Source organism: Xenopus laevis, chromosome 2L (assembly GCF_017654675.1).
Source record: "Xenopus laevis strain J_2021 chromosome 2L, Xenopus_laevis_v10.1, whole genome shotgun sequence".
NCBI lineage: Eukaryota > Metazoa > Chordata > Amphibia > Anura > Pipidae > Xenopus > Xenopus laevis.
The window spans coordinates 41,640,055-41,655,105 of record NC_054373.1 but is presented as its reverse complement, the minus strand read 5'-3'; the positions used below and the strand labels follow the sequence as shown (position 1 = coordinate 41,655,105).

Sequence of the window (15,051 nt, the reverse complement as noted above, 5' to 3'; positions counted from 1 at the left end):
TCTTTCTTCCAGCCATTTTCATTTTCCCTTTAAGGGCTAGTCCACACGGGGAGATAGCGACGCGTTTGCGGCGACAAAGCGCCGCGACCGGCGCAGGCGACAGTTTTGTATGGGCGCCTATGTAAAAACGCCTGTGCTAACCACACGAGGCGATGCGCTTTTCAACAGTCGCCTGAAAATGCCTCGCCAGGCTTTTTCAGGCGACTGTTGAAAAGCGCATCGCCTCGTGTGGTTAGCACAGGCGTTTTTACATAGGCGCCCATACAAAACTGTCGCCTGCGCCGGTCGCGGCGACCGCAAACGCGTCGCTATCTCCCCGTGTGGACTAGCCCTTAGAATTGTTTCATCTCTCTTATCTTCCTCTTGTTGTTATCCAACAACCACCCATTTATCACAGGGCATTGATCTTTTCACACCGCAACCCTGACTGACTGACTTCCAGCACCACCCTACCCTATTAAAAAAAAAATTGTTGTATCACGAACTGGTCTTGTGATTATAGGGATTGCAGTATATATTAAGAACTATTGTACTGGTCCCACCTAGATCTCACATCGACCTGTATGCCCTCTAGTAATTAATGTGAAGTATGGTGGGGATCTGGAGTAGGGATTTTTTTGCCTTGTTTCGCTGAAAAATTGACAGCCATAGACTTGTGGACTATGGGCGTGCGCGACATTTCACCGGCGGCGAATTTTTGGCGAAACGGGTCAAATTCGCCCATCCCTAATCTGGAGGGTATATATGGCAAAGTGAGTTAGGTGGTTGCTGCTAGAAGTGGGAATGGAGGACAGACCAACACCTGGTAAACAGGACCGGAGTGCGTCGCTACAGACATGAAATCCAATGTGGTGTGCACGGAAGAAGTTAACTGACACTTTGTCCTCTCAGAGGCACCTAAAATAGAACGGCCTATTCCCTGTCACTTGTATAGATGCAACACCAATCATTGGAAACAAACAGTTACCCACATGGTAAGTCTGTATTCACGTGATCACATTACCTAGGGTCTGCTGGCATCACCTTCAATTAAATATGAAGTTTTTGCCACCATTCTGCCACCAGGTCCGGACTGAGAAATAAAATAGGCCCTGCCATTTAAGGTACACAGAGGCCCAAACAGCCCAAATAGAGGCCCAAACAGCCCCCTAAATACTGATTTTCTATGGCACCTTATGGCAGCCCCTCTGGCATTTGCCAGAACCCACAGATTGCCAGTCTGGCCCTGTCTGCCACCCTCTAAAGTGCTACCACCCCCACCAATTCAAATGTCTCTTTCTTCCAACCATTTTCCCTTTAAGAGTTTTGTTTCATCTCAATGTTCCACCTCTCTCCGTTTCTTCTTGTATCCCCACCCACCCATATCTCGGCTTTCCCCTTCCTCCCCTTCGCCATGTACTCGTTCATTCTGTTTTACGTTCCCCTTCAGTTGTTTTCGCGCCCATTCCCTTCTAACTTCCGCTGTCCCCTCATGTTTGCTCTCAATTCCCCACTCCCAGTTTTTCACCTCGATGTAATTATAAACCGAGCGCCACGAATGCTCGTTTTATACAGTGCGCAATAACACTCAGGCCCAGTTACTGTAATGGCGGCTGCACAATGCGGAGGCAAAGTGGCCCGGTCCGCCACACCCCAGTCCAACATTGTTCGCCACCAATAACATTAACGACGCACAGTATCCCACAGCGTATTGAGCTTTTCACACCGCAACACTGACTGACTGACTGACTGACTGACTGACTGACTGACTTCGAGCACCCCCCTACCCTACCGAAACTACGCAACGCAATGTACTTTCACCGCGCGCACCGTCCCTCATACATTTAACTCCGCCCCTTCCCTTTACGTCGCAAAGACCCTGAGCTTCTTCCTAGTCATGGAGCACGTGATCGCAACAGCAAGGCCGCCGTAGAAGGACATAATCTAGCAGCAGCCCTCTCGGCGATTTACTTTCTAGCGGGCCGGTGGGCGTGACCGTAGCCTCGGCGCTTGGACATTTAAACTTTGGCGGGGAGCTTGCTTGATGATTATGGAAGGGGGCTGCTGCTGGGACTTGGTTAAGCGGATACAGCCCATTGCACTTCCTCTGGCCTTGTCCCTTGTAACGTGCGCTTTGGCATATATCTATAATCAGCTTACTGTAGCCGGCCTGCTTCTAGCCAGTTGCTGGACCTACAGGAGCTCACAGGCCCCAGACTAGTGGCAAGCACGAAAAAGCTGCGCAACAGCACTGACTGGAGGCTGCAGAGTCCACCGGTGTCGCTGCTGGAGGGAAGCCCGTCTCCCTTGTCTCTGAACATGGGCACGTACATGAACAAGCAAGAGCTTCCTGCTAGAGGAGAGGCCTGCGGGCCCAGAGCTATCAAGGAGAAGCTGAGCCGACCCAATCCCTCGGTGGCGACCCCTATCAGGCGTCTGTCTTTCAGGTGACCCCCCCTTGTGTTCTGTTTCTTACCTGCCTCATAGTGTCTCTGTTGGGCAAGTTGTGTGTGGGAATCCTGCCTGTCTTTCCATAGGCTGTGTGTGTCTGTAGCAAAGAGGGTGAGTTTGGGCTACGCTGGTAATATTGTCACATTGTTCCCCGGGGGCATGAGCCTCTGTCCAACTGTCACTGCTTGTAATGTAATGGCCAGTGTATTACCTTGTCATTTGCCCCCTGGGGAGGCTGCTATTTGCTGACAGACACACACCTATTGGGCTAATTGGGCCTTTGTGTACTCTAAATGCCAGGGATTATTTTGAATCCAGGGCCAGACATGCAGAGCGATGGAAAAGTCAACTTTAGTGGAAACTATTTTCTTGTCGATTAAAGAAGAAGTCAACCTGTACAGGGAAAAACCCTCTGCCCCCGGGCAAATGCCCCTAACTTGTTACTCCTCGGCGCAGGTCCTCTGCTGCGGAGATCAAGGCCGCCATCTTATCCCGAGCGCTCTTCTTCCTGCTTTGCCCGGAGCTTTTTGGCCGCATACACAGTCGGAGGCATTTGCCGGTACGGCTCTGCTGTGCATGCGCCCGAAAGTCATGAAGTTTTCGGTATTTTTTTCGGAAGCTTTGTGACTTTAGGCTCATGCGCAGAAGATTCTTACCAGTAAATGCCTCGTACTGCGCATACGCCAAAAAACACCGGGCAAAGCAGGAAGGAGAGTGCTCTGGGGAAGATGGTGCCCGTGAACTCCGCAGCAGAGGACCTTAGCCGAGGGGTGAGTAACAAGTTAGGAGCATTTGCCCGGGGGGGAGGGTTTTTTTGCCGTACAGGTTGACTTCTCCTTTAAATTTTGGTTGCCCTGGTTGTATCAATGTAGTAACGGCAGTGGTGTTTTTTTTGTTTTACTTTACAAAAAATCTTTATTGAGGGTGATGTTTCAGCACCACACAGGATCATTTGCAAACTGAAAGGTAGGGTGCAAAAAAAAAAGGCGATAATTTGCCATCTTTTGAACTTGATGTGCCTTACGGCTCTGTGTTCAGTACAGGGACTTGCGGCCACTTCATGAATACAGGGCTGCCTGTTTTTGGCAGTGCTGTATTTATATGGGGTGGGGAAGCACATGGGTGTCTAGGGTTGCCACCTGATCAGTCTTTGCCCAGCCAGAAAAAATTGTGCTTGATGCCAATGTTATTAATAAGACACAAAATATAGAAAGGTCGGTAATTTTTTTCAGAAAAGGTGCTAACCCTATTTGTGTCCCTCCCCCACACATCCCCAGTGGGAGCTGGGCAAGGGCAGGTGGTGACCTGCAAGTCGCACATTTCGGCGCTATGGTGCAGAGGGCAACCAGACTCCAGGTATAAGTGTTCTCTGCATAAGAGTAAGGGGCACAATCTCGCTTCCCTTAGTACACAAAATAATGAACTGGAATATTGTTGTTGTTGTTTTATACAGTTGCTAAAAGTTCTAGTCTTTTTTTGTTATCCCTATCCTGGGCTATACCAGGTCATAATCTGAAAACAAGCAGAACCCAGGGTTGTTGTGAGTTTCGCGGATAAGTAGTGCAAGTCCAGAGTAAGAGGGGCATGGAGTAAGAGGGAATTACTTTGCATAGAATCAAGCTAAAAATCTGTTTTTTTTTTAATTCATGGGCCATCAATACTGAACAAAACAAATTTACTCTTTGGATGATATGACTGGCTTATCCTTATAACAAATCTGTTCACATGGGTGCAGAAAGGTCGGTTGCAGAATGCATTCGCAGACTTGAGTATCAACGTGTTCAGTTTGCTGCTTGGCTTAGTAAATAAATAGCTGATCATGTATCCATCAGGAAAATAATTATTGAGTCACCTATACAGGGTTATGCGCTTGAAAATCTTTAGAAAGCATTCAGATCAGTATCCAGTGGATGGTTATGTATAGATACCTTAGACAATAACAGTTTAGACCATTTGCTGGCCATAACTTTTTACTACATCTATTTTTATTGTTGTACAGCGTTACTTTGCATATTTGTTGATGCGGAATCTTGAGGCTTGGCTGCTTTAAATATTAACAGTGTCTGCTTACATTACTAGTCCTTTAATAATGTTCATGGTTTTTATAGTCATAAGTAAAATGTTTTTCCTTCTTTCCTTTAAAGGGACCCACTTTCTTCGTCCAACCGAACCTATTTGTGTGCTCGAAGGGATTATCCCCTTAAACAAGAAATCTATAGCAAGCCAGGATCTCTGCCAAGGGTTTCTTTAGATGGACAATCGCAGCAGAGAGTGCCACTGACACCCAGGCACTTTACTAGAAGGACCCCTGTAACAATTTCCCCTCAGGATCTGAAAACCAGATTTCAGTTGTAAGTAATTGTATGTCTGTATGTTTTTAGGTGAGAATGTGATTATTATTATTGTAATGTGTTGTACTTCGAGTAAAAGCGAAGAAAATGCAGCAGGTAAAATGTCTATTCTGGCACTAGTACAATAAAAAGCATTAATGTTTATCTTCTGTTTTGAACTATTTTTAGAGGACAACTGAATGAAAATCCCCTATACTGGTGTTTTAACACACCTCACACGTGCAGCATTGAAGGGGGGTTGTACTCTTCAGTGTCTGGTTTTGCCCATTCTGAAAATGGTTAAAATTTTGCCAGGGGGCACTGCCTTTAACTCATTGCTAGCAGGCCTCTTTGATCCATGCCATAGGTTGTCTGGCAACAGTACTGCTGAATTGTACTGAAATTTGTAAGCTATATGGTTTGAAATAATAATGTATATCGTGAGGGACAATTCTATAAGCGGTCATAGGGGAGTGGTTTGCCCCAAGTAATGCTAACATCTTTATGGGTTACTCGATCGACCAAAGTATTTGGCTTCCTTAGTCAGGACCGTGGCTGCTTCATCGATGACCTAATACGTATTTGGAATTCTGAAACTATTATGGATATTTTCTGAGCGAATTGGTGAAAAAGGTTAAGGGGGAAGTATGAAATGAAACTATTCGTGCAATTTAAAAGTTATGTTGTAAAAACATTAGTTTACTTTGAAAGCAGCTAGTAAGTTGCAGGTAAAACTTAGTCCCTTTGTAAAATGTATAATGAAGCAATAGAATTCTTAATGAATCAGACAAAATTGAGCATAGGACTGGCCAGATATGGGATGACTTTGACGTAGTTGGCCAGCTTAAATATATTGCAATATATGGACAAACAATCCCTGTTTTGTAAATGTCTCTGTCTTAAATATATTGATAATGGGTTGAGTGCAGAGGACTCTTGCATTTATCTATATGTATTTTGTGGTCACAGACTCATTGCACCCCCGCCTAGTGTTTAAAAAAAAAAAAAAAATTAGTGGTGAGCACAATTTTCCCTTGTTTGTTATAGTTTATACAGGAGCAGTGACCAGCTCCATGTTGTAGCTCCCATCCTTCCCAGCTATAGTCAGGTGATCCCACTGGTGTCTAATAAAAGGGCAGCCAAGTTTGGGAGTTTTACTTTGAAAGCAGCTAGTAAGTTGCAGGTGAAACTTAGTCCCTTTGTAAAATGTATAATGAAGCAATAGAATTCTTAATGAATCAGATGAAAATTAAGCATAGGACTGGCCAGATATGGGATGACTTTGACGTAGTTGGCCAGCTTAAATATATTGCAATATATGGACAAACAATCCCTGTTTTGTTTAAAGGGTAAGGCATTTTTCAGTAGCAGTATGCACAAAATGTCGCTGTCTTAAATATATTGATAATGGGTTGAGTGCAGAGGACTCTTGCATTTATCGATATGTAAAAACATTAGTGTCCCTTTGTTTGTGTTGATTCATTATTTCAGTACATGGTATTCAAAGAAGTAAAGCAAATGTCCACCAGTGTTTTGTAGGTCTCTCCTAGACTGGAATGTACAATAACAACTCTATATAAATGGGAACTTCTTCCCCTATTTAATACTCAATTGCAATATTTTCCACATACTTACTGATTTTATGTACCGTATTTGAAATTTATTATTATACATTTTTCTTGTGTGACCTGAAGTTTAGGTTCCCTACCACCCTTTTGCCTTATTTTCTTTCTGTTGTATTTTTTATCTGTGTAAGGGCATGGACTTATTGATTGTATTTATAGGGGCATTCTGTCTTTTTAGGGCTAGTCCACACGGGGAGATAGCCACGCGTTTGCGGTCGCGGCAACAAAGCGCCGCGACCGGCGCAGGCGACAGTTTTGTATGGGCGCCTATGTAAAAACGCCTGTGCTAACCACACGAGGCGATGCGCTTTTCAACAGTCGCCTGAAAAAGCCTGGCGAGGCATTTTCAGGCGACTGTTGAAAAGCGCATCGCCTCGTGTGTTTAGCACAGGCGTTTTTACATAGGCGCCCATACAAAACTGTCGCCTGCGCCGGTCGCGGCGACTGGCGCGGCGCTTTGACGCCGCGACCGCAAACGCGTGGCTATCTCCCCGTGTGGAATAGCCCTTACAAGTCCTAGAAAGGAGTTTTCATGGTCGAGTGGATAGGTGGGATTGTGAGAGACCATTAAGCAGAAGGTTGCAGCCTAGGTGGGGTAAAGTCAAGATTTGTGGTGGGAATATTGGTTAAGATCTTTATAGGTTTAGCTTGGAATACTGCTGACACAATACAATATAGCCTAATAACCGTAGAATTTCATTTTATTTCCTTCGATGACAGGGCTCCACAGCCAAATGTGGTATCATCCCCTCATCTTGACTTTGGGCAAGAACCATGTTTGCCATCCATCCATCATCGCGTAGAACTGGAAACCAGTGTGACACATTCTCACCATCTACCGGAACCAGAGCAATATCCAGCATCCCCCTCTAGTCATAAAGCAAACACTTTTGAGGCTACTTTCTCCAGTCGTCACTTTGAAGATCCATGTGCTACAGAGTCTGTTCTTAGAGCCCTCAAAGAATGTTTAAAGGGATGCTGTCATGGGACAACACATTTTTTTTCAAAATGAATCAGTTAATAGTGCTGCTCCAGCAGAATTTTGCGCTGAAATACATTTCTCAAAAGAGCAAACGGATTTTTTTATATTCAATTTTGAAATCTCACATGAGGCTAGACATATTGTCAATTTCCCAGCTGCCCCAAGGCATGTGACTTGTGCTCTGATAAACTTCAATCACTCTTTACTGCTGTACTGCAAGTTGGAGTGATATCACCCCCACCCTTCCCCCCCCCAGCAGCCAAACAAAATGTTTAGCCCCATGTCAGATTTCAAAATTGAATATAAAAAAATCTGTTTGCTCTTTTGAGAAATGGATTTCAGTGCAGAATTCTGCTGGAGTAGCACTATTAACTGATGTGTTTTGAAAAAAACATGTTTTCCGATGACAGGATCCCTTTTAAAGAGAGAATTTGAGCAAGAGACAGTTAGTGTTACATAGATTAGTGACTTATATAATATGTCCCCCCCTTTTTTTTTGTTTGTTTTAATTTAAAAAAAAAAAAAAACTGTAACTGCTAAGCTTACATAAAAGGCTTTCCAGAAATGATGTGGTAAGGCTTTGACAGATTTGAAGTGCCGACAAACTTATAAACTTAACAGCAGTTTCCCTATTTTTAGTTTGGGCTGAACATACTTTTTGCATATTTTAATCACTAAAACTCTATAGTTTTTGTTATTTCATGAGATAATTAGGGAAGCTGAAGCTACTCCATGTTGGGTCCTTGTAAGTCGATAATTATACTACCAGAGCTCCGAAATCCACCTGCGTAATGGACTTCTGTTTATCTTTCTTCGGTAATCTAATTATCTACCTCACTAGAACCAAACGTAGATTAGCTTCTGTTTTTCAAAGCCACAATACCAGTGTGCTTTCAGGAAAAACTACAGCAGTCAAAACTTCTGCAAATAATGAGTATTTACCAATATGGAAAGCCAAAGTAAGCAGCAGTCAAGAATAGTGTAATATGTTTTAAAGGACCAGTAATTTCAGAGTTGAGCATTTATGCTACTTTTTTCTTTTGTCCTGCTGAAGTTTTAACATGATTTTTTTTTTTTTTTTTCAGGAAGGAAAATGGGGAAGAAAGTAAGTTGCTTGTCAATGATTCCTTGTGCAGAACTTCTAAGTAAGTTTGATTAGGGCTTTATATATGCTAATAAAAGGATTGAGTTAATGAAGAACTAAATGGCCATAAACAGCCAAGGCCGCCAAACGAACGGATGAGAGCTCAGCCTCCAATCACATGCATGGACTTGTTCTGCCCTCATTTAGCAGGATTTTTCCACCCATGTCAAACGTCTGTCTGGATAGTTGTCAATTATGGACCCTTAACCTGTCCAGAGATGTCCAGTTTGCAGCTATATATATGCTGATATTGGCTTGTAACTCAGCTACTCTTATAGTAGGTCGGGTATTGGTCAGAAGTGCTGGAAACTCCAGTTGGATAGAACCTTCTAAAACAGCTCTGTGTCCTTTAATATATGCAGTTGATTCAAAGTCCATTAGCAGTTGCTGTTTATTGCCTGTTTTCATACCTCGAGAGCTCTCATTTCAGTTTTGCTTATTTAATTTCAGGATGGAAGCCAGTCGGGCAAGTTGGAGGTCTGAATCCAGTTCTGTGGAGAATCTGTCCCAGCAGTCATCCATTTCCATGTAAGTTTACAATAAGATTGTACAGTCTAATTCCAGTGTAGGCATAAATGTGGCCCTTTAGTCTCCCCCCCCCCCCAACCATTCTCTATAAGGCAATCTGTACCTGGGGATGTCACTGCTGCGTGATATAGAAACAGATTTTTATATTAGTATAGCTTTAAGGGTTAGTAAACTTCACAAGTGTCTCCTTTTTAATAAAAAGGTCTAATATAAGGAAAGAATTGAGGGGAGGGGCACTGCTCAGGGTCTTCATAGACCTTAATTCGCCCCTGGCAAAACCACTCTTCATAATTGACATTTGGGCGGGATCCCCTTGGCTTAAGCTTTAGTGTAACCAGAATCTGGCTAAGAACTACCGGCACCTAAAGCACCATGTGGCATTAAGTTCTTCTTATTTGTAATATGTTTTCTTAAAGTGGAACTTCAGTAACCACAGGGACTTGTAGTCTGAATTACTGTATTCATCTTTAAACATTTGATTAATCTTTACTTTGCCAAGAAAAATGGAAGGCATTCTGTTGTCTTCCCAGATATTTGTTAGCGTGAGCATCAGCTTCTTTTGCCAATTCTACAATTCAATTTTTGCCAGTCAGGACATGTTGCGAGAGGTACAAATTTTCAAAAACAGTGACGGCAAAGTCTCTCCCGCCTCCTCATTCAATTTGGAGAATTAATCAAAACGAAAGATTATCACTGTGCCTGGTCATAATGAAATCACCAGCTCCTTGAGCTCCAGCAGATTTCATCTGCAAGTAAATAGTTTCTACTAAAAAAAACCTTCACTTGAATCATTTAATTAATTCATGGTATGTTCTATGCATTTGAAGTAAAGTTAAGAGAACCATTTTCTTTTTTTCATTTTTATCGGTTTTCACATTTTTATTAACCATGTGCGGTAACATGGTAAAAATAGGCTATAAAATGTTTTACATAATTGTTCATGAAAACATCAATAAAGTTTCCATTTCCTTTGATAAGAAAACCATTTCCTAAAAGCACAATTAAAAGAGGACAAAAAAGGTACAGTTTATATATAATTAATTTTAAGAAAAGAGGCCCCTTTAGACTTGGCATAGAAAATGTAATGCATTCATATATTTTGAAGAAACCGGTAACTGTGATGCATATAATAAGGTTTTCTACCCTTTCAGGCTATACTTTACAATATCCTTGTGGCTTCTGCATTCATGTTGTACCATATGGAATTATGCAAAAGCTCAGTTATAATATTTAGGTACTGACAAGGAAGGAAGGACCATGTGTCATCTCCACTTTTTAAAGGTGGCCATAGATGCAAAGATCCTATCGTACGATTTTCGGAGCGTGTGTGGAGCGTGCCGACATTTTTCATCCGGCGGAGATGTCGCCAAACAAGCAGATCTTTGCATCTATGGCCACCTTTACTCTTATGTGAAATGTATTGGGTAATATTTAGTTTCTGGTGCAACACAATTGACCATGGTGGCTTTTCAAGTATGGTAACTGAAAGCAAGATTAAGATATTACTTTAGACCATTGATGGAAAGGTAGCCTGGGCATCCATGCAGGAGAATCGACAGTAGAATCTTCTCAATACGACCGGTGCGGGGGTCACATTAACATCTGACAGTAGAGGGTCTGGAGAGCAGGGAGGGTCCTGAGAAATCCTGACTGGGGCAGAGAGATGGAGCTTGCCAGGTGCAACTTGGTCACTGCTACTTGGGCTGTGAAAAAATTATATACATACATTATTATTATTTAGGGCCATATTACTTCCAGGTGGGTTCATAATGAATTTGTAAATCAGATTAAATATTTTTTGAATAACAGATCTTTACTTGAAGAGATGTCACGCTGTATATTTCTCCCTTTATTCCTTAAACAGTTGAGCTTGAAAATCTTTACCAAGATAATCCCCTTTCTTCACTGAAAACTATATGTGCTTATTCAGGTGTAAAGTAAGTCCAATGGCATAAAAAATGAGTCTGTATATTGTAATTTTATGAAAAGGCAACACACCCCATATTTAATGTTGCACATTTTTGTTTTTATTTTTATAGGGAAAAAAAAGAGAGATTGGATATTCCCAGATGTGACACCCCCGAATGGCCACTAAAGAAAATGATGTATGTAAAATGATTAGAGACTTGGTGCATTTGTCTACTCAATAACGTTTAGGAAATGTTTTCCCTAACAAAACAAAAAAATGCAATTTCTAAACTTGTGTTGATTTAAACATAACTGAAATTTGGTGTAACTGTATTTTGCACCCCAATAATATTTTTCATGCATGTGTTGCTCCCCATATACTTTTACTTCTGAATGTTGCTCACGGGTTGAAAAGCTTGGGGATCGCTGGGTTATCCAAACTGCAGAAAGATCCCTTATTAGGAAAATCCCAGGTCCAAAGCATTCTGGATAATTGATCCTATACTTGTATAATATACTTACATTAGAAAATTATATACTGAAGCAATCAATTTGTTTTGGCATTGATTTAAATAGAAAAAAGAGCAGCACAGTGAGCTATCTGAGCTGAATATTTAGTTGAAGTTGACACAGTCTGTTCTAGTTATATTTTTAGCAGTCTATAAAATGTATTGTGATGTTCCTCAGAGACCACTTCTACCACCAAAAACTGCACGGTAAGTATGGTCCTGCATATCTAGAGCACTTCATATAAAGGATGCACCGAATCTACTATTTTGGATTCGGCCGAATCCTTTGCGAATACCGAACCTAATTTTTATATGCAAATTAGGGGTGGGAAGGGGAAAAAAATTTTTACGTCCTTGTTTTGTGACAAAAAGCCAAATCTGAACCGAATCCTGGATTCGGTATATCCCTACTTCTTAACAGCAGTCTGTATGGGAGGGTTGCACAAAGAAATATGAAACATTGCTGCAGTGTGCCAGCAAAGGATGAAAGTGACTGTAGCCATGTTGGAAAAGGGTTTGAGCTCTGAGATCTAGGTTTATTCATTTGTTAAAATTTAAAGCAGGGGTCAAATCTAACCACACCACCGCCTAGTTAAAATTGTAGGACGAATGGATGGTGCTAAATACAGCGAATAATGCAAGGGAATTTTTTTGCCTGAAACTGAAACCAGGGTGAAAACATCTTTTAGCCTGCTATGACCTAATCAAAACTTACAGGGGAACTCCGGCTTCCAAACCAAAATTTGATAAAGAGGCCCACATAAAACAGAAACCCCTAATATATCCATCACAGTTACCTGTTAGTATAAAAAGTATTAAAAAAAAAAAAAGTATAAATAAATGCCATTTTCTATGCTGAAATCCAGCTGTTTAACAGTTCTTCTCTTTCTGCATCATTTGAAATCCTGGCAGGGAAGGAAGGACTAAATCACTGATGTTACAAATTGTAACAACTTCTCCACAGCTTACAGACAGCATGCAGGAACTACGTAACCCACAATGCATTGCACTGTGATGTTCCTTTCCTTATTGAAATCACATGTGCAGGGAATTGTGGGGTTTGGAGGATGCAGGCTGAGGACAGATGGCTGCTGATACAAAGTTACAATAGTCGGCCAGCTCAGCCAAGAAGTCGGAGAGATCAGCAGAAGAGCAAGGGGCTAGGTTTAGGGAAAATCAGAAACCATAAAAAATCATGAAAAGTCTGCATATTTTTTAAGTGATGTATATTGCAAAGTTGTTGCTTGAAATTATGTTTACCTTTCAAAAAAGCTTGTTATGTTTTTGTGGAGTTCCCCATTGAATTTGCATAAGAAACTTGGTTTTCTAGGTATCTTGTTCAAGCACTATATAACTTATGTAAAATCTACATAACATATCATGCAATGACAAACAGAGTGGCAAGGGCAGGCAGGTTGTTAGGTTTAAGCTTCACTGCAAACTTCAGACAACCCCCCCCCCCCATGAACTGACTGACTTTTTAAGCACATTTATTAAACTATTCTTATGAATTGTTTATTATATAGTAACCTATATTGTTTGTTTATATTGGGATCCATTTAATGAATGATATGATTGTCTCCTACATGAACTCTTCAGCAGTGGAATGACTGGGCTCCACCGCAAGATCACTGGGCCCTCTAAACTTTAGGAACAGGACTTTTTCATAAGCATATGGAAGTTGTTTATCAGTGAAAGTCCCTTATATGCTGTATGTGGTTGTGAATTTTTATGCTTGCCTTGTTTTCCTTCCTCTCAGAAAAGACCCGACTTGAAACATCTGTCAGCTTCTCAAGAGACCATGAAAACTCAAATGTCTGAAACCCAAAAAGGTATTATTACTTTTTGGTGCCACATAAATACAGAAGGGTGTTGCACTTCACCAACAAAACAAACAAAACCTACAAACCTGGGACACACAATAAATTAGAAGCCATTCACAATTCTCACTTTTTTTTTTTTTTTCTTACTGCTTCTTGGTAGGGAGAACACACTTACAATTTAAGGGACACTATGCTCTATTACAAAATATTATGTCTATTATATTGGGGTGAGTTAGTTATCTACTTACACCCAAATACTTTGTGGAGGGTTTTGGCAGCTGACCTGCGTCCAAACAGAGTGTTCATCCATGGCTACTGTTCATTGGACTATAAGAGTCAAGGCACACAGGCAGATTTGGGGAGACTAGTCGCCCGGTGACATATCTACTTTTTCGGGGCGACTATTCTCCCCGAACTGCCTTCCCGCCAGCTAAAATGTAAATCACCGGCGGGAGGCACTTTGAGCGTTTGTTTTCCGAAGTTGCATCAAGAGGAAACTTCGGGCCATCTTCGGAAACTAATCACTCGGAGTGCCATCCCGGAGGCAATTTACATTTAAACCGCAGGGGAGGCAGTTCGGGGAGATTAGTCACCCCGAAAAAGAGATTTGTCGCCAGCCGTTTAACCTCCCCAAATCTGCCTTTGTGCCCTGACCCTAGGACTGAATCTCTTTAACTGCAATATATGACTCGATAGTCCGTAACGGGAGTGTCTAGTATTTTTTTTACAAATTGTTTTTTTTTTTTAATATATATATATGGGAAGGGAATTTGCACTGCAATATACCCACGTACATGCCCATTGGTATGATTAGGCTATGTGGGGCATGTAGTAGTGTGAAATGCAAGCTTTGAGATTTTTAGACATTTTACAAACTATCAAGTTTAGCATGGCTTAGTAGTTAGAGAAGAAAGACCTATTTATCCATTTTAGGATCGAGAGAATTTGTACTTTCCAAAATTATATTGGCTTCTGTGGAAAAATATTTGTGTGGCTTTTATCCCTTATTAAAAGCAGAACTTGTGTTGTTTTTGTAGTTGCTGGAGCAATAACCATAATAATGAGTATTGGACCATCGTGATTTTGAGGTCCCTAAGTGCCAGATACATTCTTTTAATATTTTTTTTTTTTTTTGTCTACTGGGCATCAGACTGTTATGAGTACCTCTGGAATTCATGCTTATGATTGAGCTAGGTATCTAATGATGTTGAGAAGAGAGTTTGGAGTTGATTTTTCAGAATTTTTATAAAAACTGCAATTTAGCAAAGCATCACAGGGTGGTAACTTGGAGCGAAAGGCACATTTACCCGTTTTGGAGTGACACAATATGTTCTGTCCCGAAATATATAGTTTCCTGGGGTAAACCTATTGTCAGAGGTGCAACTCGTTTTTCGAGAGCATGCGAAGTGGCAACTCGCCAGTGACGTTTCATATGCTATTCCAGGTTTTACAGTTCTACTACCTCATTACCAAATAAAAACATAATTGATATTTACAATGATGATTTGTTTATTTTGTTGCAGTTGAGGTGAACCATTCCCTGGAAAAATAGGTCCACCTATCCAGGTTAGTGGGTATCTAAAGTGCTAAAAGTGCTGCTACAAATAAATGGGCAACAAATAAGTAAACCTTTCTTCTTTATAGCCTCCTGGACCAATACCAGGCTACAGGGTGACACAGGCTGATTATCATGCAGTTAAAGAAGCAGCATAGCAGAGATTTCTTGGGCTTTTTCAGGAGCCATCTGATGAGGATCAGGAGTGTTCTCTTAA

The 15,051-nt window shown here is 41.4% G+C and overlaps 1 pseudogene; it reads left to right on the top strand.

Annotated features, from left to right (window-relative positions):
* The first annotated feature begins 1,825 nt into the window (after nt 1–1,825).
* Nucleotides 1,826–14,770, top strand: LOC108705525 (annotated as a pseudogene).
* Nucleotides 14,771–15,051: the final 281 nt, after the last annotated feature.